The 23,430-nt window shown below is 42.0% G+C and overlaps 1 protein-coding gene and 1 long non-coding RNA gene across 5 annotated transcripts in view; one reads left to right on the forward strand and one right to left on the reverse strand.

Moving 5' to 3' along the window:
• LOC26514435 (Down syndrome cell adhesion molecule-like protein Dscam2) overlaps positions 1–23,430 on the reverse strand; it is a 1,172,063-nt gene that overhangs the window by 230,831 nt on the left and 917,802 nt on the right. The window lies entirely within an intron of this gene.
• LOC116656234 lies at positions 2,964–4,015 on the forward strand. Its single transcript, XR_004311227.2, has 2 exons — positions 2,964–3,036; positions 3,088–4,015. It is a non-coding gene; the product is annotated as an uncharacterized LOC116656234 (long non-coding RNA).

The raw sequence follows: 23,430 nt of genomic DNA on the forward strand, positions 1-23,430 counted from the left end.
TTTACTGCCCTCCTCGTTTCCCAATCTCGGAAGGACAATTTATGGACTTCTACAATTCACTTGGGAATCGTTTTATAGCCGCAGGAGACTACAACGCCAAACATACGCACTGGGGATCACGTCTAGTGACTCCCAGAGGAAGGCAATTGTACAATGCAATTATAAATGTAAGAAATAAACTGGACTACATACTGGCCAACCGACCCACGCAAGCTCCCAGACCTTATTGATTTTGCGGCGACAAAAAACATACCTTGCAATCTAATAAGTCCCAAAGCAGTCCTTATCATCAAACCACTCGCCTGTGCTTTTAACGCTTCTTCAAAGCCCAGAAATAACTGAACACCCCCTCAGCCTGACATCGCCAAAAACGAACTGGCTTAAATACAAAAAGTACGTGAGTGCCCACATAGATTTCGCTCCGGAGTTTAACATGGAATCGGACATCGATTACACTACGAGCGCCCTGGAAGAAGTACTCGTTGTGGCAGCGATTACAGAGATTACCAAATCTCTACTCCTCAAGGGAAGGAAGTAGACCTAAACAAACACCACAAACCTAATCAGTCGTAGTTGGCAAAACAGCAGATCGCCAGCTTCAAAGCAAGGCCTTAAGGAAGCATCACGATCACTCGACCAGGCTCTTCACCAATAGGAAGAAAATGCACAGCTGAGGTACATCCAGAATCTTTCACCAACAAGTACAAAGTATCCTCTGTGGAGGGCCCACTCAAATCTCAGCCCCCCCATCAAAACGACCACCCCGATAAGAAACACTTCGGGATGCTGGGCTAGCAGCGACGAAGACCGAGCTAAAACATTCGCTACACATCTTGAAAGTGTCTTCCAGCCAAACCCTGCCTCAAATTCATTCCTTCTGCCAGTCATTCAGCCAGAGGCTACCCCTCAGTCAACTGTACCTTCATTTCGGCCGAACGAAATCGAAAAAGTTTTAAGAGAGCTAAAAGCAAAAAAGGCTCCCGGTGGTGATTTACTGACGCCAAAGATGCTGATCGAACTTCCAAAATGCGCTATAGCGGTCGTCTGCAAACTATTTAATGGTATCATTAATCTTGGCTATTTCCCAAAAAAGTGACGGAGAACGACGAAACGAAACGGACAACGAAACGGAGCGCTCGCTAGGTTGAATTGACTTTTTTTGGGAAAAGCGTTATAACTTCACCAATTTTCATTATTTTTTGATGAAATTTGTCTCGTTTTATTCAGAATTAATGAGACAATAATAATTGAAAAATGACAGAATTTTTGTAAATTGTACCGAAAAACCTGCGTCAAAATCCGAAAAACACGAATAAAAGTCGAAAACTTCAGTTTCAGGTGTAAAAATTTTGTCTTTTTTGTTTAACAAAATCAAAGATATATATTTTTTTATTTAACTATTGAAAAACACCGAAAATTTTGAAATCGGTTGAAAAAAACGCGTCCAGGAATTTTTAAGCGCAAAGAAGTCCCGAAAAACGGGTTTTTAACCATAAATCAAGATTTTGAGGGACTTACAAATATTTCAAACATGGTTTTGTGATATACTCGACCCAATAAACAATTCCTACTATGTCACTTCAAAAGTTCATTCACTTTTGTTTTTTTTTGTAACACTGTGTAATCTATTACCAAACGATTTTGGTGCCAAAATAAAATTTAAAATTAAATTTATCGCCGCTAAACCAGTCTTTCTTCCACTGTGCACCCTTTGGAAATATAGACTGCTTATCCTCTGCCAACTGATGCATTGCTTGAACTGATATATAAAAACTCATCTTGGGTGGAATTCCGGCAAAGAATGCACTGCAGATAGCTGTCCCCAGGAGAAACTCTGACGCATCGGTACATTTTGCAAAAATTTCCTGCAATGGGGACCCGATGGCAACGGAACCTTAGAAGAATGTGCAGCAACTTTGCTTGGATAACCAGACCAGATATCGGCACGCCATTCAACGAATACCCACAGGTGGTGGTAGCAGATCCATCAAAAACAACCCTGATCTTGGTTGTTGATCTGTCCTCCTTCAAAACTCTGTGATACGGTATGTGAGTCGTGCACTAGCCGGGACTGGATATGTGACTCCAGATGTGAACCGCCCTCACACACAACCCATTCAAGTCGGGTTTTTGGCAATACCGGGAGGCCGGCTGAGAGCTAGAGTTATCCAACGCACAGTAGCTCATCGAACTGACTGGCTTCGATAAATAAATCAATACGTTGTGGCAGGTCGGCTGGAATACTCCAACTGGAGAAACCCATGCTGAAACTAGCTCCGAGATGTTGGTGGCGGTGACAGCATTGACAAGGGCCGGAGCAACGGGACCGTAGGAGCACAGCGAAAAAGAATCCGTGTGTCGCGAAGCCAGTGTCGCCAATTTCAGACATTGTCATGTGAGATTTGCATCTCCAAAGCAACAGCTGACTAGCCAGTCGGGACGTAATCACGTGCCCCTGCTATCCTGAATTAAATAGAGATCAGCAAGGCTCAAACTCTTCCATCCTGAGTGCCTGGTGCGTAAGCTCCGAACAAGAATGTTTTCTGTAGCCAGCAAAGCTATATCACCGCTACGACCTTGGGAAACTAGTGCACTAGCCGTGGATGGTGAAGCGCTTACAGGTACGGTGCACTCGGCTGTGGCTGACGTAGACGGAACAATCGAAGTCTGGTTACTGAAACTGTGAATTTGGAAAAATTTCAGCAGGCTGTGATGCCTCCTCCCAAAACTGCGAAAATTATCAGTTAGGCACTCATGCAGGTGATGGCGAGTTTGGAGACATTTCCGACAAAGACTGAGCCGTCTAGCATCGCCAACGCGGCTCTCAGGCAGCATTAATAGAAATCTTGGGCATGCAGACGCTACATGAGACCATACACCGCATATTATACAGGAGGAGGAAGGCGCATTAGTGATAATAAAAGACAGTCTACTGTTGAGACTCGAATTCTTCCATCCTGAGTGCCTGGTGCGTAAGCTACCAAGGCCACATTAATAGCCTCCAGAGTCCCGTAAAATTCTGCAATCGGCTCCCAAGTAGGTATAAGATCCGAAGCATCGAGAAATTTTAACCTTCCTTCCACTCAGCCTGAGTAGCTGGGTCCAACCTTTGAAGGAGACACTGGACGATTTGAACTGTCGTCCCTAAATTTTTCGAGGCTCGCATATGGGATTTGAATTTACCTAAAAGATAACACAGCGCTGCCACCAAGCCATCTTCCAATAGATTGAGGCCCAGAATCTCCTTCACATGAGCCTGAAATATAAACCGATGGTTATTGCATCATTTCTCCAAAAAATGCTGCGAGACGTCACAATTCCTTCCAGAGATTTCCGAAGAACGAACCGCCTCTAAATCTGAGTCCCTAAGACAAGATCGCAACCTCTGCAGCTTTTTCACCATACTTATGTGAGGATTGCAGCCCACGATTGTTGAAACTCAATCCTTTCCGAATAACCTCCACTGAATGTAGGAAGAGGAGGAGAGGCTTGAGAAACTCCGCCAAAATGCTTGTTTTTCAGACTTGTGTAACGAACGCTACCATCTATAAGCATTTATGGTTGTAAGGTTGTAAATATTGGGAGCCAGCGCCCGCTGTTATATCCAGCTTCGGTTTGTCGGCAAAGAGGGTGTTAAGTGCCGGTTCCCAAAGGGGCTTCTAAAGGGATTTATCATATTTTAAATTTGCGTGTTCGCGACAAGAATTCTCCGGAATGAGCCCCGATTTCCTATATGGTGAGAGAGTGGGTGTTCGCTTCCTTGGCCGAACTAAGAGCTACCCAGGATTCGAAGCGACTCTTGCTTGCCCACCCTACCATTTGTCGCTTGGATTCCGCATCCTACGAGCGACCCCTTCTTGGGGTCGCCTACCAAGCTGCGGCAGCCGGCTAGCTGCGGCATAAATCTTTGTGTTTAAAACATTAAAAATTACTTATTAGTACTGTTACGATATCGTATTAATAATAATTACGATATTTGATGCTGGCACAAGACCCAACAAGCACTAAGATTAAATCAAATAATTAAAATTTTATATTAGAATTGATAAATTAAAATTGACGTATTAAACTTGGCATACTAAAATTGATATATTAGAATTGATATAATATAAAATGGATATATTAAAATGAATAGAAATATAAAAGAATATAAATTATTGGAATTAAGAGAAATCAAATAAATCAAAACGTAAGTCTCTGCAAGACTTTGAAACAGAAAGAAAACATTAAAAACCATATATAATAGCGGGGTTCACTGGAAAACTGTTATGCCTGTTATTTAATATTGATTATAAAATTTACTTATTGTTTATAAAAACATATTGTAAATAAATTAAGAGTTTAAAAACAAAAACAAAAATTAAAAACCAAATAGACCAAGGGGTCAAATTACCTTCAATTTATGGACTTTACTTTCATCGGGACAACAGGAGGACAAAATTAAACGAATGCTTATATTTATACATACGCCTACTCGCAGACTTTATCTGTCCGTCCTCGTCGAAAGCGATTTCCTTGGGTCGCTGGAAACGATTTTTACAATTCGATTTCTGTTTTCCGCAAATTTTTGGGGCAGGCACAGACATATTTAAAAATTACAATATTTAAATGCTGTCCGCATATGCTTTACAATTAGATTATTTTTGTTGTCTACCGAAAAACAGGATTTTTTCACTTTATTTCTATTTTAAAAAATTTTTGTATATGTTCTTCTTTTTTGTGGTGTTGATTTCTTTTCTTATATATTTATACCCTTGCGGGTATATTAGAGGGTATTATAATTTTGGTCGAAAGTGTGCAACGCAGTGAAGAAGACATCTCCGACCCTATAAAGTATATATATTCTTGATCAGGATCACCTCCTGAGTCGATATAAGCATTTCCGTCTGTCCGTGTGACCGTCTGTCAGTTTCTACAACCTTCGGGGCTCCGCCCGAAGTTTGCTTTCCTTTCTTGTTTTAATTTTTTTTTTATTTTCTTCTTGTATAATTTCAAAATTTAGGATCATTAAATTGACTCTCTCTAATTACAATAAAACTACCGGAACACTCTCCTGGGCTAGTAAATTCAGCCTGGACATTTCAAGGAGGAGCCTCCGCCATATTCCTCCCGCTAGTGGTAATCAGTCGCGCTGCACTTACTTTTGGGTCCTTTCCGGCTCCTCCGTTTTCTCGAACCTTGCTCTGGTTCGAAGCGATCCCGGTTGCGGTAACCAAACCAATGGGATTATTACGCTCCTCCTTGGCGCTCCACCCGTCTGTACTTGATTGGGATTGGAATGAATCTGAAGGATTGGAGTCCTCTCAGGCCTCTCCAGGAGTCCTAGAGTCCTTGATGGCGGTCTCTACAATTGGAATGGCCAATTGGATAGGCCAATTGGATATTTTTGGCCGGCCGCCTGGTAACAAAGGGTCCAGGGTTTCCCACGATCGGATATTTTAACACAGACAGTGAGCTGGAGGACAAATGGGGGCCTTTGTAGGTCCAAAGTAATCCAAATGTGAACGAAGTCGATACACTGGATCGCTTTTATTAGACCGCTGCGACCGTCTGGTCAGCTAAAACTCTCGCTAGGGAATGCGGCTAACTCCTCTCGGGCAGGCTCCTGGAGTCCACAAATGGCGAATTAAAGTATTTCAAGAGCTCCCTAGCTACATAAAGCTACACCTCCCTCATAGATGGTGCCACCTTCCGACAAATGCGGCTCCCAGGGGTCGCTTTACGTTTCCACGTTACGTTTCCAGTATATTCTTATTGGTGAAATTGTTAATTATATTAATAATACCACGTCGGGATCAAGAATGTTTGGTCATTGATATTTTTCAATGAAGTTCCAAAAAACACACAAGTTATATTTAAAAACGTTATAATATTCTTTATTTAGCGTCCATATAAAAATGGAGAAAGGCACACAAGATCCAGCTTATGATGTGTACGCAAAGAGATGAGACTCGAGCGTGAATCCCGCCTTAGAGCGAAGTCTGAGCGCAAGCGTGCTTAATGCTAAAGGTCATGCCCGAAACGAGTCAGCTTGTGACTAACAATAGCGATAAGATAAATGAAGATAAGAGTAGTAATAATATATTTTAATGATAAATCTATTCAGTAGCTGCTGCTACTGAAAATTTAAAAAACAATAGATTGCCAGGTGGCTTCAAGGAGACATTTATGCAATTTTATGCAGGAAAATAGGTATAGAAAAAAGGAAAGAACGAATGTTTACGAGCGTATTTGTGCGATCTGCAAGTGCATTCGAAAGTTGGAAAAATTCAAGCCGAGAGTTTCGAATCGTAGCCAATGCCGGTAGTCTCCGTCGAACTTTGGAATTTCTACTGGTGGTATTACAAACGGAGGTGCAATCGCGAGTTTTTGTGTTGATGCTGAAGTTGATTTCGATTCTTCGCTCAAAAACGAAAAGTATTCTGCTCGTACAACCTGAAATCTGTCATCGGTGTGTCCATCATTTTTTATGGCTGGTTCCAGATCGATGAGATCATGGTATCCCGTGACGATTTCCTTCCATAGCTCCTTCATGTGTTGTCTGACGTGTGTGGACACTTCCCGTCCTTCGGTGCGGTTGCACAGCAAGTCTTCCATATCGTCTAATCGGCCTTCATGTCTTCGTTTTAATGATGTTAATCGAAGGTCTTCTCCTTCGTTTCCTCGTGATGATTTTGCCTTTGGCTCGAGATTTTCGCCTGTTTTCCGGGGCCTTTGTGACGGGCCTGACACTGATAGGATTCCATCCGGAAATATTGCTTCATATTTTTTCACAAGCTCTTCTAGCGCTTTGGCCTTTGTGAAATACTCATTCTCAGGACTTAGTGTTAGCTCCTGGAGCTTGGCATCATTTTTTTTAAACTGGGTCCATGAGTGAGTGAGCTGTCTCAGTTTCTCTTCAAAGTATCCTCCCTTGAATTTACGCTCTGCGGAGTCCTTAGTGAAGTTTCTTACTAGCCTTTGGATGACTATGTTGCTTTCAATTTGCTCATCAATGAGCATTTGGATTACGGGGTCTGATTCTGATCCCATTGTTGCAATGTATCTCTCCTCTCTCCTTTTTTTTTTTTTTTTTTTTCTCGTTGAGTTAAATTGCGTTGAGGTTTGTGTTCAAGTTGTGATCCTAAAGAATCACGTCGGGGTCACCAAATGTTCGTCCGTAGAGCGTTATGCGGCAACTACGTCAAACTTGAACTCACGGGAGTAACGGTAGGTCCCGGAGTCGTAGTCAAAGACCGTAAATAGTCTCGACTAAATTTACCTGGATTCTGCAAGGGAGTGCTTGGGTTGTCCAGACGCTTGCTGTGATCAGGCTGGAGTTGATGTGCTTGAAGTCCTGGGGTGGTTTTCCTCAAGTACCGGTGGCATGGGGGTTCGGCTGATTCCTTGTCGGCCGGTCCTACTGGCGGTCCGTTTCACGGGAGCAACACTCGAAGTAGGTTAGATAGCACGGGGTCTGCTGGTGGTCCGTTTCACGGGAGCAACACTCGAGCTAGACTGGTATGCCGCGGTGTCGACTCGTGGTCCGTTTCACGGGAGCAACACTTGGAGTAGTTAGGTAACGCGGGGTCTACTGGCGGTCCGTTTCACGGGAGCAACACTCGAAGTAGACTGGTATGCCGCGGGATCAACTCGTGGTCCGTTTCACGGGAGCAACACGCGAAGTAATGAGGTGACGCGGGGTCTACTTGTGGTCCGTTTCACGGGAGCAACACTAGAAGTAGACTGGTATGCCGCGGATTCTTCTTGTGAACCGTTTTTCACAGGATCACTTGAAGTAGGTTGATTTTAAGTGCCGTGGTTCAGACACTGAGTAACGAGACGATTGACTCTGATTTCGGAACTGTCTTTATTTCAGAAGACTCTTATATAAGATGCTAAATTATACATCATTAAATCTAAGAAAGGTCAAAGTTCTGGACGTGCTAAAACTAAGGTTAATGCCAGGGTCACCCACCTCTAAGTCTGCTGGCTCAGGGGTTGTTTCTTCACGTACTGCTTTCCACACGCATTTCGGCTTCGCTGGCTGGTTTCGGTTTGCCTCGGTCAGTCGGTCATTTTTCCCGCTGATCACGCTGATTCTGCTTCCGGAGCCATCGACTAAAGCCGAGTTAGTAGGTTGGGTATCGGCTTATGCTTACATTATTAATAGGCTAGTAGGTCTGATGCTTGTATATCGTGACCTGCTGATGCATCTTGATTAGGTAGTAGGTCTTGGCACTAGGTGCCAACAACATCCTTCGTTCTTTTGTACATATCAGTCTAAAAGAACAGGTCGACTAAGTCCTATATCTTTGAAAAAACTATTAAATCAGAAATGCCTCAGCTTTTGTGTTAGAGGTATGGAACTTGGTATCGATTCTATGTTGGGCAATCTGATCTGACTTATCTGATCTAACAAATTTTATAGGGATCGGCCGACCATATCTAATAGCTGCTTTATACCAGAGATAGGATAGTTTAAATCTCAAATTATAGTCGCAATTTTAATTTATTGCTAATTATTTGCTGTTATTATTTGACAGTTACAATTATTTGTTAACTCCAAATGATTCTAACAGACGTCTCTACCTTTCGACTGGGTTGAGTAAGTAATCAATAGATGGCGCTGCTATGGTAAATCTACGAACGGGTGTTACATGTTAACAGCATATTTAGCACGTGTTGTTGACGCAATAAGATTAAATAAATTTATATTTAAATAATATAAATTTTAAAATAATCTTTATTTTAATAGATAAAATAAAGATTAAATAAATTAACGTATAATTCAATTATTTACACTTTTTAAATTTTTGGTGTTGGCATAGCCGGCCACGTGTTACTTAGACTGAAATGTAAATTGAATTCATAACTAGATATTGGGTACGGTAAAATAGAACTGCAACCAAATACGCAATGTATTCAACTAACAGACAATTTTTGCACTGTTGTTTAGGATAAAAATGAATTGATTCAGAGTATTTTCCCGGATATGCAGAATAATTATTTGAATCATGCATGGCTTAATCAACGGGCGATTTTGGCAGCTAAAAACGTTAATTTTGACGAAATTAACTTCCAGATACAACAGTTTTTACCAGGCGATCTGATGTCTTTTAAATCAATCGATACTGTTGTTGATGAAAATGAAAGTGTAAATTTTTCGATTGAATTTTTAAATTCATTAGATATCCCTGGAATGCCAGCACATAATCTTCGATTAAGGATTGGTTCCCCTATTATTCTCCTCCATAATTTGAATCCACCTCAATCATGTAACGGTACGCGTTTTACCGGAAAAGAACACCGGAAACATTCTTGAAGCAACCATTTTGGCTGGGAAGTTTAAAGGAAAAGTGGTCCTGCTGCCACGTATTCCGATGATACCATCAGATTCTACCATACCCTTCTGTAACTGTAAAAGGCTACAGTTTCCAATTTGTTTAACTTTCGCCATGTTTATAAATAAATCTCAAGGTCAAATAATGTCCATTTGTGTCCATTTAGATTTGAAAAATCCATGTTTTTCTCATGCGTGTTCACGTGTTGGGAATCCTTCGAATCTATTTGAGTTAGGTAAAGACAGGTTAACCAAAAACATTGTGCACCGATTTTTGTTAAATTAAATTGAAAGTATTTGTTGGGCTAAGCAGCCACCAGATAGGCTAATAAGAATATTGATAATTTGTTTATCTGCAGCGGCATTTAATCTTCTCTTTTGTCTCCCAGATTCGCATGCACTTTGTTGTCATTTTGTAGCGCATGCGCTTTTGGGAGCTTTGGAAGAGCTTCTGCGCCAAAGCGGTTCTTCTTCTTGTTGTATTTTGGGAGTTGTTATTGACGGGCCGCTATTTGTTTTATTGTGCGGAATTAGCTTAATAAATTGAATATAAACTATCGAATCTCGTCTTTAATTCGGTCGCTATCAAAACTCTGATCGCTCAACATTGGTGACCCCGACGTGATCGCGCCCGAAGTTCAATCAGTTTAATTTCCCGAGAAACTGAAAAAAAAAAACGAAAAACACAAAAATAAAAAAACATCTCTTGGTTGTCGATTTGCATCACTCGCACTGGAGATTTGCGGGATGGAGTCTGGATGTGGAACTACTGGATCTGCTGCCGCAAGCCGGGAAAGGATGCTGCGGAGAAGAGCAGAGGTGACGTGCCAGGAGATGGAGGCGCTGCATCATAAGGTCAAGGCTGCAGCGCGGAATGAGGATGGCACCATTATGGCGCTGGAGTCAGTGGAGAAGCGTTTGCGTGAGCGGTTCACCGCGCTTCAAGAAGAGTTGGAGGAGCTTAACTTCAGCGAGATCGGGAGTGAGCTTTATTGGAAATTCTCGCAGCTGGCAACTGATGTGCAGGTGGACATTCAGGTGGAGGTTGCCAAGCACTCCATGAGAATCGCTGCCCACTCCACACTTCTCGACGGTGCCGGTGTCTCACCCATGCCATACAAGCCAGCCCCATCCTTACCACCGTCGCCGATGCCAACATTTAGCGGCGGCTATGTTGACTGGCCGGATTTCTTTGCCCTTTTTAAGACGACGATTGACAGCCATCCTCACCTAACAAAAATGGAAAAGCTCCGGTGGCTCATTTCATGCCTGCGCGAGTCAGCCTTGGAGACAGTGAGAGCGCTGGAAATTACTGACGCGAACTACGATGTGGCTCTTGACCTTTTGCGCAATCGGTTTAGTAATCGGCGACTAATTTTCCAGTCTCACATCAACGAGATCCTGCAGCTTCGTGTGGTCGAGCCCGGATCTGTTGCTACGTTGCGGGAGCTGTCGGATCGGTTCAATGGGCATATGCGTGCTCTCATGAGTTCCGGATCAGCTGCCGAGATCCAAGGATGCTTGCTCATCCAGATTGTCCTACAGAAGTTGGATCCTGTCACAAAAGCCAAGTGGGAAGACACTCTGGCCGGAAACAACGACAGCCTTCCGTCTTGGGAGTCCATGGCACGATTCTTGGAGCAAAGGTGCCGGACTCTTGAATGCGTCGACTTTTCTTTGGCTGCGTATCCACCAGCTAACCAAGTGGGCCGAGGGAGATCTACGAATAACCGATCGTCGTGCATGATTATCAACGCTCGTCCAGCTCTATGCGCCCTGTGTGGTGTTTTGGCGCACGCGCTTCCTACATGTCCCAGCTTCCTTGCCTTGCCACTTAGTCAACGGTACGACGAAGTGCGACGGCTGACCCGCTGCTTTGTATGTTTGGAGGATGGTCATTTTGCACGCGGATGTTCAGCTGCCCGATGTCCAAAGTGCAATCGCCGACATCATGCTTTGTTGCACCATTGCGGACAGCTGCCCAGCTCTAACAATTCCCCACCACTACGAGGTTTGGTTTCCGCCGCTGGTGTTGCCGTTGCTGCCCCGCCTTCCCAGTCAATCAACACGATCTTGACGCAGGATCGCCCTACTGAAGTGCTTCTGCCAACCGCCAATATCCTCATCCGTGGTCGATCAGGTGCCTTTCTGCCTTGCAGAGTGTTATTGGACTCTGGTTCACAAGTTCACCTTATTTCATCGCGGCTGGCAAGTCAACTTCAGCTTCCTCGCACCAAAAGCTGTGTAGCGGTCGCAGGTCTCGGCGGCACTGAGTTTGCTACGGATGGATCCTCCGTTAATGTGTGTGTGAAGTCTCGACTAACCACATATTGTGCGAACCTAGAGGCGGTTATAGTGTCTCATATTGCGGACTGTCAGCCCAGCCTTAAAATTGATATTTCCAAATGGAAGATTCCTCACGGCGTAGCGCTGGCTGATCCCAACTTCCACAGACCGCAAGGTGTGGACCTGCTAATTGGAGCCAGCCTGTTCTTCAACCTATTGTCAGTTGGCCAAATCCAATAAGGTCACTGCCTCCCAGTTGTCCAAAATACACTATTTGGATGGGTGGTTTCTGGACGCAATGGACTATCGCGGGATACTGGATTGCCCTATGCAGAAGGAGAAGAGGAGAAGAATCAACGTTCCGGACCCCCTGCACTCGTTAGGAGAACTCGACTCCCGCATTGGTCTATTGGGGGGAGCAATGCATGGTCAAGGGTTTGGAAGAAATTGGTGTGCCTTTTTCGCCCTGTAAGTTCTTAATCTTCTTAATGAAACTACGCAACCTGTGGAATATCCCTTAAAAGATGTGTCTGCTGCCCTTCCAAAATTGTTATTGAAGGCACGCCCTTCAATAGGGGGGAGGATGTTGGGCTAAGCAGCCACCAGATAGGCTAATAAGAATATTGATAATTTGTTTATCTGCAGCGGCATTTAATCTTCTCTTTTGTCTCCCAGATTCGCATGCACTTTGTTGTCATTTTGTAGCGCATGCGCTTTTGGGAGCTTTGGAAGAGCTTCTGCGCCAAAGCGGTTCTTCTTCTTGTTGTATTTTGGGAGTTGTTATTGACGGGCCGCTATTTGTTTTATTGTGCGGAATTAGCTTAATAAATTGAATATAAACTATCGAATCAAAAAAGCTATCAAAACTCTGATCGCTCAACAGTATTTATAATTCAAAAAAATAGATATTAATGTTTAAAAGTTTAAGACTGTCTGTATTGCTTACCTCAGTTAAAGCGTCACATATTATTTACTATATTATACTGTAATATACTTTATTTGTTATAAATTTAAATGGAGATAATAAATCTGATACATTTTTATTTTGTACCTATTGATTTCTGCTTAATATCAAGTGTAAGAAAATTTTAATTAATTGTGTTCAACGTACTTCCCCTTCAAATCTCTGTCCAGTGAATTTGTATACCAACATCAATATTTTCGTCTTTGTTCGTAAAAAATTTCATTGTACTAAAATGTTATAGTAGTAGAAAGTCAAATAAGGAGATCACCATATTTTTTTACAAATACCATCTGTGTGAAAAAGTCACAGCAACGCGTGTCCGGGTTAGCTAGTAAGATAATATAGAAACATGACACCCAGAGAATACGGTTTGTTAATGATAGTAAGTTAATTAATCAAAGTCTATTATGATAAGAGGGGAGGTGAAGACTTGCGTTCCAATTAAGTCCCTAAAGGCGAAAGTCAAGAAGTTCCTGTACAGATTCTATGTGATCTCACACGATTTACACTCAAGAATTGGACTGACCAATGATGTATATAACGTTTTAGTTATGTACGGGTCATTAAATTATTTTGACCATCTTTTAATAAAACCAAGCACATCCATAGCTTTATTCACCATAATAGGCGTTCCCATCGAGAAAGTACATAGCCTAGTGAGGTCTAGATCGGTAAAATGACATGAGTTCACATTTCGATCCATTAAGCTTTAGGTTATTTACTAAACAGCAATTTTGAAGTTTATCCAAATCGGAATAAGGTCTAGACTGGTCGCTAGTAGCGATTTATACGTATAGCGATTATGACGTCTGTTTGTAAGCCATTCCGGAACCCATCCGTGATAAAAGATGTTAGCTCCAATAAGTTGGTAGTGGTGAAGCGGCGCTTCATGCAGACATGCTGGCACGGAGTTATTATTGAACTACATAAATGTTGCAAATGTGGGCTGATAAGTTTTTCAAAAAGCTTTGGAATTGCTTACAATTTAGAGATGCCTCTATAATTTGCAGCGTCGGATTTTTTCGATTTTTTTGCAGGGGAATAATGAAAGATTCCTTCCACTTAAGTGGAAAGACCAAAGTTTCCAGCGATAGATTAAAGAGTTTGAGGAGCGGTTTGCACAGAGCCTTGACGCAGTTGTTCAGAACACAGCCTGGTACTCCATCAGGGCCTGGCGAATACACGGGATTTACCTTAAGAAGATCCGATAACACAACACTTTGATCGAAAGAAGGGCAAAATATAAAGTTGGTTGATTGGATATTATAAGGTTAAGGCTGAGCTGAACTGCTGCAAGGTGAATACGTTGTTTGAAAAAACTGTGCAAAGAGATCGGCCATTGCCTGATCAGTGTCCGCATAAGAGTTCTCAAACGTAAGAATAAGAAAGATTTTTGCCCACTGTGGGCAAAAATCCTGTTTTTGGTGCATAAACTGTAAGATATTGACAGGAAACTTTTTTGTTGTATTATTTGAACTAAAACAAAATTTTGGTTTTTGTTTTTTTTTTTTTCAATTTGCGTACCGCAATTATTACAAATTATAATTTGAATCACATTTGGTATTACACTATAGAAAAATAAAATTAAAATCTGTTACGTATTTAGAATCCATTGTTAAATTTTACAAACATGAAAAAAAATTGGATTACATTTTTTTAATAACTCAAAAATTGTAACTTACTCTTTTCCTTGTGTTTTAGTTTTCAATATTAATCACAAATCTAATTCGATTTCAAAAGTGTCACCATTTTCTTCATCTGAGTCTTCTGCGCACGAGTTTTGGGATGTACTTCCGTCTTTGTGGCCAACACCTGGGGATACGATTGGCGAATCCAAAAGATCGACAACCTCTGCTAGCAGAGGCATCCTGTTGGTTTTTGTGAACCAAGAACTAGACATTAAAGGATCAGACGAATCCATAGCTCATCTGACATCTGAAATATTGTCAATCCGGCTACATTTTCTGGCATGATTTTTTCGGTCATCCTTGAAAAGTTTTTGTCTTGCTTCTGATGCACTTTCTGCCAAGGAGTTTATTTTACAAGAATTGCATTCGATTGAAAAGCATACACGTATAAATGCATGTTTTTAATCTGATTGTTCAAGTTTTCTTTTTCTTCTAATATAAGAGACGTTGTTTCCTATAAGTATGCTATTTTTAGAGGACGCCAATATCGTATGGACTGAGGCGATTTATTTAACCAAATGACTCTTTGTTTTTTATCTATCATATTTATGGAAATAATTGATGTAACAAATAGAGAATCATCTAAAGATTGAGACTCTGCGATGCTTAATTTTTGTTTGTATAAACCCATCAAACCCATAGCTAAAAATAAGAGTAAACTGAGTAACATCTGAAAGTATTTCACAAACTTCCCTTTGCATCAGTAATATTCTTGAAGCGGTATGGTTCAATAAGTTTTGCAAGGAAACTTTTGCTTCATTTTCGGGGCATGCTATTCCAGCAGGTCTACATTTAAATTTCACCTCGGCTATTTTCGAATAAGAGGGGTAAATATCGCAGCCATGTTGTTTACTAAGTTGATTTACATTGATGTACTGCTGCTTAGTAAACCCATTTTCCATAAAAAAAAGCGAATAACTTCATTTTCAGTTGATTTTTTGGCAGAAATGTTAGCAGCGTGTAGTAACAAAGGGGTTGAATTTTGATTTTCTATCGCAACTTCAAATGCCAGTTTTATTTGGAGTCGTTTACCAACAGCTTCATATGTCAATTTCGGATGACCACCTTTCTTCTGTGGGGATTCATTTATATCAGAAAGTCGTATAGTCATATTGCCGGCTAGCCACATGGCTTGTTTTTGTCTAAATCGCTTTATGTTTCGGCAGCATCGTGGCAAATGTTTATTAATGTAATTAATAAAGTTAGTAATTTTATTTGATATTGTTTGGTTTATTGTTTCGATTTGATGATCGCCATTCAATTTGTCGAATATGTAAGTCTCCAAGGCTTCTCGCGAGCGTTTGTTGCTTTCCCAAATTGCAAGAAGAGCCCCGTGACCAAACACATATGTGTTTGGATAAACGCAAGTTTAGCAAAAAGGACCAAAAATGGTTAATTGTATGACAAAAAAGACACTTTTGTAGTTAATTTCTCGTTCTTACTCTTTTGCAAGTCTGTCCCATTAATAAGTTATTCTCCACAAAACAAAAACACAATTGTTAACAGTTCACAATTGGACAACAAGACACATAATAACAAATGTTTAAGCTTATTTGCATTAATAATTACCTTCGCAAGGAATTTCCATTTTTAAACTTTTTTTTCACACAAAGCAACAAGCACGCAAAGCACACAAAGCAACATTGCAGGGTCCCTCAAGCACCTGACTTCGTTTGAGTGGTAACACTACAGGGCTGCCACCAAAAGTGTTTTGAAAGCGGTTTTTTTCTAATGAAGATATCTAGATTCGATTAGTATGGGCCATCCATAAAAATTAATTAGGAAAAAAAAATAGGTTTATGCACCAAAATCGGATTTTGTACCCATTGTGCAGTGGGGAAAAAGATACATGTTTACGCTTAGTGTTTATAAAGTTATAAAACTGCTTCGGATCCTGAGTAAACTGAATCCGGCAGCGGCGAATATAACTTCTATAACATTCTGCGTTATGCACGGTAAAATTGGACCAGCCCGTGTGATACGGGAAGTCGTGGTGGGAGTTAAGCTGTAAAAACGGTGAATTTTCAACATTTGACCACATAAGTTCTGGGATATTAAAGTCACCCAGAGCTATCAACTGGTCACCATCAGACAGGCGATTAAAAACCAAACGAATAGCGGACAAATGTTGCCAGTATGTAGGCGGTTGCGACGAAGGTGGTATGTAAAAACAGGTAACATACAAAGATTGATAGGGCAAAGTGATTTATTTAATTTTATTTAAAATTTTAATTTATTTTATTTATTTAAAATTTAATGCCACCAAGCTCTTGTGATTTTACCTCAGAAGCGAATTAGGAGTCTACAGAAATTAACACTTCTTCTCCCCTTCGCAGAGTTCTACCACATCTAAAAGTGTGAATACAGAATACACCTTAGAGTGGCTGCATAATTGTCGGCTGAGTAGGCTGAAGATTATTCGCCACAAGCACATCACTAAAAGAGTATTTCTTACGCTTTAGGGACTCATTTAGTAGTTGAAGACGACTAAACTGTGTATCGAGCGCACAGGGTTGGGCATTGATTTTACGAAAACCTCTAATCAACTCTTTGAATTCACTTTTTGTCTGTCTCATGCACGATCTTATTTCGTCCTGAACAGCACGACAACGGTCACAGAAAAATTTTAGACCAGACCTACGTGAAAAGGCATCCCAAACCGAGGACGTAAACCCGGCACACTTAGCGTGTAAAACGTTTTCACAGCGCCAGCAGTGGATGATAGGCTGGGGAGAGGAGATTGTCTTATTACAAAACTTCAACGCAAAGACAGGGTTCAATTCCATTATTATTAAATAATTTATTAATTAATATTTTTTAATTTTATTATTGACGTACCTTGAACCACTGTACCAGGGAAACGAAAAGGGATATTAAACAGAGCGATTAGTGTGGGTTAGTAAGCTGCAAAAAATAGAGATCAGAATCTCTATTGAGCGAGAATAGAATAATACAACACCGTAAAAGATGAAAAAGCCGAGCTATGTATGGAAGAAAATTAATAAAATTATTATTTTATCTGTAAATGTAATAAAATAAAAAAAAACACCGTCATGTTAAAAGTTAACTAATTAAATGTTTTAAAATAACACAGTGCGCAAAAAAAACACTTCCGTCCGCTTTAAGATAATAAGAGGAAGTTTTGATTTGACTAAATTTAAAAAAAATTAAAAAAAAATAAAATTATAAAAAAAAACGTTATAATATACTTGTTGAGCTATCAGCGTTTTGATAGCGACCGAATTAATAAAGAATCCACAATTTAATTTCAATAATTTTATTGGGTCAATTTAACCCCAAAACAACGGCAGCGGCCGATCCCAACAATGCCGAATTACAAGTACTAAAACCTAAGAGCTTGCGCAGAAGCTCCACCAAAGCTCCCAAACTGCATGCGCTACAAAAGAACAACAAAGCGCATGCGAATCTGGGAGAAACAAAGAATATGGAGCAGCTGATAACGGGCAATTAGTGGACCGCTGCGGCTGGTTACACTGAGAGAATAGAAATAGAAATTATTATGATTTTTGATGCTGGCACAAGTCCCAACATCCTCCCCCCGTTGAATTCCATCTTTCAACAAAAAATCCTTAGGGGCATGGGGCAGCTTCATCACATAATATTGCTGATGATCTCAAGGTCCATAATTCTCAGTTGCAGGCTGCCGTGTCCATCCAGATCCAGAGAGCGCTCGAGCCAAGCGTCAACAGAGTGGCGAGAGTGGAAGGAAACATCTTTCCGAAATTGCGCGTAGGCGCACCTTTCGATTGCAGGATCGGGAGCCTTCACGGCTGGAGCAGCAGCCACCTTGGCAGCTGCAAACGGCGGCAGCAGCGATGCGGACGACCTCCCCCCATTGGAAGGGTGCAGGCTAGAGTTCAGAATGGAGTCAGACCTGGGTGCTGACTTAATCGGCAACGGTGACAATAATCCAAATCCCGAGCCAGATGAGGGATTAAGTTCAGCAGCTTCAGAAAATCCATCGCAGACAACTGCCAGATGCGACGTTGAAATAGCGACCACGGGGGGAGCGGTGGATAGCAGGGGCACTGATGAGACGCAATTGGACACGTCCTGGCTATCGTGATCCTTGTTCAGGTTTCGCTCCAATTTAAAAACCTGAGAACCCGATGGGATGTCGCAGTTCAGCGGGTAATCCTGACTGCATGAGCGACGCTTTTCCAACAGACCATCCTGCACCTTCACCACCGCTATGGTTGGTTCTGCCATTGACGAAGCAGTGGGACCATTGGGGCCGTCGAGACAAGTGGAGTGTGCAGGTACCCTCATGGAGTGCTTTGCCATTCCCACCTGAATGTCAAAGCGCACATCAGCGGCAAGCTGGGAGAACTTCCAGCATAATTCACTCCCAACTTCAACAGAGCTCAATCGCTCTAACTCATCCTGGAGTGTGGTAAATTTCTTGCGCAACGCAATTTCCAACGGCTCCAGTACCATGATGGTCAAATCTTCCTTCTGAACTGCAGCCTTGACCTTGTTATGCAGGGCTTCCATCTCCTGGTAGGTCACCTCTGCTCTTCGCCGCAAAAGCCTTTCCCTGCTTGCAGGAACCGAGGCACTAGCTACATCTCCAGACTCCATTATGCAATTTGTTTTTGTGCAAGGTGCAATGCAATGGAAACAACAGCAACAAGTTTTCCTTTGCAAGGTTTCCTTTAAGCACTTTAATGATCACAAATCAATTAGAGCGCGATCACGTCGGGGTCACCAATGTTGAGCTATCAGCGTTTTGATAGCGACCGAATTAATAAAGAATCCACAATTTAATTTCAATAATTTTATTGGGTCAATTTAACCCCAAAACAACGGCAGCGGCCGATCCCAACAATGCCGAATTACAAGTACTAAAACCTAAGAGCTTGCGCAGAAGCTCCACCAAAGCTCCCAAACTGCATGCGCTACAAAAGAACAACAAAGCGCATGCGAATCTGGGAGAAACAAAGAATATGGAGCAGCTGATAACGGGCAATTAGTGGACCGCTGCGGCTGGTTACACTGAGAGAATAGAAATAGAAATTATTATGATTTTTGATGCTGGCACAAGTCCCAACAATACTTTATATACTTTATCCCAACTAGAAAGAATAAAGAAAGCCCGCCGAAAGAAATGCGGCGGGAATTGGAGAACGTTAACGGCGAGAGCAGAAGAGCGAAGGGTTAACGGCAGGAAGCGAGATTTGCAAGGATTAACGGGCGCCTCTGGGACCGAGTCTTTTAGGGAAGCTAGAAGAGTTGAGTGAAAGACCCCCGTGGGTAAGTCTGACATTCAAGCGGGAAAGTTCCTTGGATGAATTAGGAGTATAGGCTGAAGGACCCCCCGTTGGTAAGTCCGACAGTATCAAGTGCGGGATTTAAAGCGAGTGCGCAAGGATCTGCGATCAGTAGCTTAAGGACCCCTGTGGGTTAGTCCGGCGGCGGTACGCGAATCAGCCAAGGATTAGAAGTTAAAGAGCAAGTGGGAAAAGGATCAAGGATCAAAACCTCTGGTCAACCATAGATCCTGCGGAGCGTATGCACGCAGGTGTTTGGAGGCGAGTGGAGAACGCAACCGGGGGCGTATCCGGCGGAGTAGGTAGGCCCTGATCTTCGTGCCCTGATCCGTCCGCCAGGCACCGAGAAGCGCATCATGCCCGGCGTATGCCTGGAAGGCGAGCCTATCGGTCTGCTAACATGGATTAGGTGCCGGCCACGGCGAAAGGGCATTCCCAGTGAGCCAAGGATACCGAACGTCCACGGCACCCAGGATCAGCGAAGAAAGCAGCAACAGGAGCGGCGACGACAAGGGAGCAGCGGCGTCAGAAGAGCAGCGACGACAACAACAGCGACAGCACAGGCCCCGCGTGAGTCCAAACGGAGGGAACCGCGAGCCGTTTCGGCGCCAGGCACCGAGACCACACGTCCTGTTGGGTGCAAGCTTTGGGAGGGCGTGTGTATTGACACCAACCCGGAGCGGGGATCGGGGATCGACGGGAGGACGAGCGATGGGTCGGCTGAGCCAAGCAGCCGGTGAGATTCACCCTTTTGTAAATTTATCGCAATAAAGGGACATTTATTTAAACGAAGTACCCTGTATTATTTCTGGGCTCGGGCAATCACGTCGAATATATAAATTCGGTGGAAATTTCCCCCAAATTCTGTGAGCTAGCCGCGGCATTTGTTGCGACCAAAAGTTAACAAAAACAGTTCGTTACATCGGGCACGGTCTCGCTCTCCTCACTGCTCACTCTGGCTCCCAAGTCGTGGAGTTCGCGATGTAGAAACCCCTCCCATTGCAACAACAAAATGCGCACCAATAACAAGCAGTGGTTAAATTTCTGCAGCCACTGCAAAACCAACCCTATCAACTACATCCAACATCGCAATGTCAACGATAGCACAACTTCTGAAAGCTACAGGGCAACACAGACTGGAATGAATGGCTACATTCAAATCAATCGAAAATTTTCGGAATCAGAATTCAAATTTCACGTTGTTCCGCTCATTAAAGAAAAAAATGTATGAAAATAACTTGTAAACGAAGACCGAAGAACACTTTTGAGCCTTGCCCAAATATTTAACCGATGCTAAAAAAATTATTATACGTGTCAGCTTAAAAATAGCAATTGTCTCCAAGTGGTGTAGTGGATAAAGGAAATCAAACCCCACGTTACCGGCATGGAATGTTAGAAACATTCTAAACAATAACCAGAAGCCGTAACTACTCTTCAATGCCGAGCTGGAGCCAGAAAGCTGATCGTTGAAGAAATTTCAAGTCTACCTGTAGATTGGGTAGCTTAAACATCTATTTTACCTTAAAATCACTTTGGAAGAAACGCACGTAAAGAAGAGCATGCAAAAATAACGGACCACTGAAACGGTCCTCTAAATACTAAAAAGCGCTCAAGTAGACCCAGTATAGACAAAGGTACTGATAAAAAATGCAAAACATGATGTTTATCTTACAACAATGTATTCAACTAATGTCATTCATGAAAACGACCATGGGAACACTTGTTCAAAACCAGAACACAGTGATAAAGTTGGACGTATCAATGCAGATTATTCGAATATTATTGTGGAATGCCAGTGCCGTGTCATTGCATAGAGGTAAACACCACCTTCACCAAAGGTTGGAAGAAAATTACTTGTAGGCCAAATTTATAAAAATGCAATCAAGTAAACGAAACATTTCAATGTCCGCCATCGACTGCTCGCTGCATTTTACAATCTCAAAAGAAAAATTGATGCTCTTCCAAAACTCTAATACAGGAGACATTAATGTCAAACATAGAAACTGGAGATCACGCCTTGTGACTCTTAAAAGTAGGCAACTGTGCAAAAAATTATAATTATGAGAAAGTAATTGGACTATGTTTCCACGTTAACCACCACATACTAGGCAGACCCACGAAAGCCCAAAGATTTTATTGATTTTGTGGTGAAAAAAAGCGTATCCATCAATCTAATAATTACCAAAACGCTCACGTACTTATCTTCAAACCACTCGCCTGTGCTTTTAACACTTCTCCAAACTCCTTAAATAACTGATCACCCGTTCAGGCTGACTTCGCCAAAAAATAACTAGCTTTAATACAGAAAGTGTGTGTGTTCCCACATAAATCTCGCCCTACAGATAAATATGGATTCGGACATCGACTGTTCGAATGTTGCAATTGACTTCGCTGAGAAATTTCCACAACTCTGTGCAACCTAATTAAGGAAAAGCTGGAAGGCTTGGTCGAATAAAAATGTGCTTGGAGTTAATACATCCAAGACTGTTTACTAGAAAGTATAAAATACCAAATTTGAGGCTTCCAAAGCCAAAAAACGCCAATCGCGCTTTACACCAGGCGGAAGGCAGACAGACTTCATCTTTTCTCGACGCAACGTCCAATTGTCACATGCAACGGTCTTAAATAATCCAAGCCCATGAAATACAATACATTCAAATGATTGACCTTTTAGTCAGGGGACATTATTATTACATTATCATTATTGACTATATCGGTAGTGTATTTCGCATTTTAAAAATACGGCAGTCAGTCACAACTTTTCGTGGCAGCCTTCGAAAGCTATTTTATTAGACCAATTCTTTTCTACATGGTTGTGGTCTGGTGGCCCATCATGGAATACTCCTCTTCCAGGAAAATGATTAGAAAAACGCAGCGTAGCGAGAAGGTATGTATTACAGGTGGCTGCGCAACACACCAACTGACGTCCTAGATTTCATCCTTGATTTATTACCAGTAGAAGGCTACGTGAGGCGAAATTATGGAAAAGAACTTGGTATGGACCCACCGAGTTGAACTTACACCCCTTCACGCCAACTAAGGGTGCAGACTACTGTATACCTGTCTCCATCCCCTTCCTACAGATGTGTTCGCTTGCCTAGATGGCTCGAAGCTCAATAGGCAGATGGGAGGCGGTTTATACTGCGGGCGACATAGATCCCAGATCAATAAAGTGACTTTCAAACAGAAGACATAGCTATTATGAAAACACTGAATATAGGACAGGAGTTACCAACTCTCTTTTTCCGGAGAAATAACAATTACTCATCCCCTTCAATAGTTACTTCAGTACTTCAGTGTCGCAGCACTTAGAATTTACCTAAATGGATTAATTTTCAGACCTAGTACTATCAATTTACCAACTAGTCACATGATTACTTTCTTAACATTTTATACCTTGCCAGATGGTACTTTAATTTTGATCTAAAGTGCAACGCAGTAAAGAAGACATCTCCGACCCTATAAAGTATATATAAGTTAATATATATAATAATATAAGTTATAATATTATATCGGTATAAAATATATAAGTCGGTATAAAGCTTGGGACTTTTCTTGGCGAGAGGTCGGCTTGCCGGCCGCGCTAAGTTGAAGTAGTTAAGAGTTTAGATTAATTTGGGTTTCAATAAAGAGCACATAGCTCGCCGACTAACTTCAGCTAACGCTGTCATTATTGAATTGAATATCTAGCCGTAGGGCAGACAGTAAGAGAGAAGTTTCCCCCACCATAATCTGATCATATTCAGGAACGGCGCTGAACTCACGAGGCCACCAGTGCACCACCCGGAGAACCAGATCTCTGCCACACCACCTAGCAGAGCCGACGGCCTCGCTGACGTCATCACCCTTTCCCATCGGACTGCAGCGAGGGACAACCTA

The sequence above is a fragment of the Drosophila ananassae genome, chromosome 3L, assembly GCF_017639315.1.
Source record: "Drosophila ananassae strain 14024-0371.13 chromosome 3L, ASM1763931v2, whole genome shotgun sequence".
Taxonomy (NCBI): domain Eukaryota; kingdom Metazoa; phylum Arthropoda; class Insecta; order Diptera; family Drosophilidae; genus Drosophila; species Drosophila ananassae.